Source organism: Sceloporus occidentalis, unplaced genomic scaffold (assembly GCF_023333645.1).
Source record: "Sceloporus occidentalis isolate IW3139 unplaced genomic scaffold, rSceOcc1.0.p SCAF_65, whole genome shotgun sequence".
Lineage (NCBI taxonomy): Eukaryota > Metazoa > Chordata > Lepidosauria > Squamata > Phrynosomatidae > Sceloporus > Sceloporus occidentalis.
Window position 1 is genome coordinate 2,193,364 of NW_028317045.1, and position 4,137 is coordinate 2,197,500.

The window sequence follows — 4,137 nt, forward strand, 5'->3', positions numbered from 1 at the left end:
ATTTTTTTTGGTGTGGTAGCAGAGGGGGTGATTGCATGCTAGAGAGCGTGGAGCAGGGCCCAAGGAAATGCTTTCTGGGGTCCAATTTTTACAATATTTAAAAAAAATGTTTTTGTTACAGCAGATTAGCTGTTTTTTCCTTGTATTTAATGTATATTATCATTTCCAGTTATATATTACTGTACTTGTTTGCACATAAACTATCTTTAATGAAAGCTAGTTGTTTGCTACAAGATTTTTTTTTTTTTTTGGATGGGGAGCACCAGAGGAGTAGTCCGCACAGGGTGCCAGAACACTTAAGGCCTGCTCTGGCCATAGGAATCAGATCTGATTCCCGTATTACAGGCTTTAGCATTCCCAAAGGTAATCAAATTACTTTAGGCCTATTTGCAAATGATGTGACAGCTGTGGTTACAAACCCACAAATCTCTCTCCCTGTTCTGATGGGATGGTTCCAGAGATATGGTACAATATCTTTTTACATATTATAACAAATATCTCAAAAACCCAAAAGTTAAACATTGGCTTCCCGCAAAAAGCGATACAAGATATACCTAAACAATATACATTTTCTTGAAAGATTTTATAACATACCAAGGGATAAAGGTGGCAAAGTCTATCCTGCAGACTTATGAAAAAGGTATCATTTAGAAGTGATACCCTCCGATACATGTTAACGGTGAAAGAGCCCCCATGGGTGATGTCTTCTAATTAAAATAAAGTGTATAAATTGTTGAGGTATATTACTGCCTTTGATACTCACCTTTTTGCCTCTTTACCCCACTTGGGGGCTTTGTTTTTCTTTTTCACTCCTTTTATGTTCGATTATTACTCTTCATCTTTATTTTGTCTTTAACCCCTTCAATCCCGGAGAAATTTTGCCATTTTTGCGCTATGTCGGTTCAGCGATGATTCTCTTTTACTGTGAATAGTGTACCCATATAAACTATATATTGTTTTTTCAAGGAGAGATAGAGCTTTCTTTTGATACCATAGTTGGATGATTAGCTGAAAATTTAGAATTAGAAATTTAGTAAAAAGTAGCAAGAATTAGAAAAAAAAATCTGTGTTTTTTTCATTTTCCCTCTGAATCCTCACAAAATTAGGTAAAAAGACAGAAAATTCCATCCAGATTTATCCATTTAGGTGTCCTGTAGATGTCGATGTGCCCAAAGTGCCCGTTCCCGGCCGCATAAGTTGATCGCGGCCGGCCGGCAGTTTTGCTCTAAGTCCCCGTTTATGGCAGGTCAAGTTGCTTGAGAAACCCTGGAAGTCAATGAGGTCGGATTTGCCGGCCGCATCCGACCCTCGCTCCATCGAAGTCGGCATGCCTTGCCGGATTTTCCCGGTGGTGACGTGGAACTCCGTCCCGGTTCGCCAGGGACGTCAGGCACCCTCCGCCGGATATATAGGGAAGCTGCTGCTTGTTCCAGAGAGCCGGCTCCCAACGACCTCGCGAAGCCCAGCCCGGGTGCCGGCCAGGTCCCGGCCCCGGCCGGTAGACCTCCGAAGGTCCCGCCCGGGGCTCCACGGAACTCGGGACGCCCGGCCCGGGTGCCGCACCGGCGGTCCAACCCGCCCAAGTCCCGGGCCGTCTCCCGGGAACACCACCTTGGGGCAGACCCCCGAGGGTCCCGCCAGGGGCTCCCCGGACCTCGGGAGGACCAGCCCGGGTGCCGCACCGGCGGTCCAACCCGCCCAAGTCCCGGGCCGGGTCCCGGGAAGACCACCATGGGGCAGACCCCCGAGGGTCCCGCCAGGGGCTCACCGGACCTCGGGGTGCCCAGCCCGGGTGCAGCACCGGCGGTCCAACCCGCCCAAGTCCCGGGCCGGGTCCCGGGAAGACCACCATGGGGCAGACCCCCGAGGGTCCCGCCAGGGGCTCCCCGGACCTCGGGGTGCCCAGCCCGGGTGCCGCACCGGCGGTCCAACCCGCCCAAGTCCCGGGCCGGGTCCCGGGAACACCACCATGGGGCAGACCCCCGAGGGTCCCGCCAGGGGCTCCCCGGACATCGGGAGGACCAGCCCGGGTGCAGCACCGGCGGTCCAACCCGCCCAAGTCCCGGGCCGGGTCCCGGGAAGACCACCATGGGGCAGACCCCCGAGGGTCCCGCCAGGGGCTCCCCGGACCTCGGGGTGCCCAGCCCGTGTGCCGCACCGGCGGTCCAACCCGCCCAAGTCCCGGGCCGGGTCCCGGGAAGACCACCATGGGGCAGACCCCCGAGGGTCCCGCCAGGGGCTCCCCGGACATCGGGAGGACCAGCCCGGGTGCAGCACCGGCGGTCCAACCCGCCCAAGTCCCGGGCCGGGTCCCGGGAAGACCACCATGGGGCAGACCCCCGAGGGTCCCGCCAGGGGCTCCACGGACCTCGGGGTGCCCAGCCCGTGTGCCGCACCGGCGGTCCAACCCGCCTAAGTCCCGGGCCGGGTCCCGGGAAGACCACCATGGGGCAGACCCCCGAGGGTCCCGCCAGGGGCTCCCCGGACCTCGGGGTGCCCAGCCCGGGTGCCGCACCGGCGGTCCAACCCGCCCAAGTCCCGGGCCGGGTCCCGGGAAGACCACCATGGGGCAGACCCCCGAGGGTCCCGCCAGGGGCTCCCCGGACATCGGGAGGACCAGCCCGGGTGCAGCACCGGCGGTCCAACCCGCCCAAGTCCCGGGCCGGGTCCCGGGAAGACCACCATGGGGCAGACCCCCGAGGGTCCCGCCAGGGGCTCCCCGGACCTCGGGGTGCCCAGCCCGTGTGCCGCACCGGCGGTCCAACCCGCCCAAGTCCCGGGCCGGGTCCCGGGAAGACCACCATGGGGCAGACCCCCGAGGGTCAGGCCAGGGGCTCCCCGGACTTCGGGAGGACCAGCCCGGGTGCCGCACCGGCGGTCCAACCCGCCCAAGTCCCGGGCCGGGTCCCGGGAAGACCACCATGGGGCAGACCTCCGAGGGTCCCGCCAGGGGCTCCCCGGACCTCGGGAGGCCCAGCCCGGGTGCCGCACCAGCGGTCCTACCCGCCCCGGTAGTTGCTTGCGGCCGGCCGGCGTTTTCGCTCTAAGTCCCCGTTTCCGGAAGGCCAAGTTGCTTGGAAAACCCTGGAAGTCGATGGGGTGGATGTATAGATATGTCTATAGAGCTGTGGGCATGGAGCCGTAGATGTAGCGATGTAGATGTATAGATATAGACGTGTATATAGATGTAGCTATATAGATACGGAAAGATAGATAGATAGATAGATATAGATAGATAGATAGATATAGATAGATAGATATAGATAGATATCTCTATATGTATATATATATATATATATATATATATATATATATGTATATATATATATGTATATATATATATATATATATATATATATGTATATATATATATATATATATATATATATATGTATATGTGTATATATATGTATATATATCTATATCTATATAGCTGTAGATGTCGAGATATAGCTAGATGTGTATATATTGTATGCTGGGGGGTCCATTGCCTATGTACCCCCGCTGTTTTGTGCCCAAAGTCCCGGTTCCCGGCCGCGAAAGATACTCGCGGCCGGCTCGCGCCGTCGCTCTAAGTCCCTGTTTGCGGCAGGCCAAGTTGCTTGGAAAACCCTGGAAGTCTATGAGGTCGGATTTGCCGGCCGCATCCGACCCTCGCTCCATCGAAGTCGGCATGCCTTGCCGGATTTTCCCGGTGGTGACGTGGAACCCCGTCCCGGTTCGCCAGGGACGTCAGGCACCCTCCGCCGGATATATAGGGAAGCTGCTGCGAGTTCCAGAGAGCCGGCTCCCAACGACCTCGCGAAGCCCAGCCCGGGTGCCGGCCATGTCCCGGCCCCGGCCCCGGGAACCCCACCGTCCTGTAGACCTCCGAGGGTCCCGCCCGGGGCTCCCCGGACCTCGGGAGGCCCAGCCCGGGTGCCACACCGGCGGTCCAACCCGCCCAAGTCCCGGGAAGACCACCATGGGGCAGACCCCCGAGGGTCCCGCCAGGGGCTCCCCGGACCTCGGGAGGCCCAGCCCGTGTGCCGCACCGGCGGTCCAACCCGCCCAAGTCCCGGGCCGTGTCCCGGGAACACCACCATGGGGCAGACCCCCGAGGGTCCCGCCAGGGGCTCCCCGGACCTCGGGAGGACC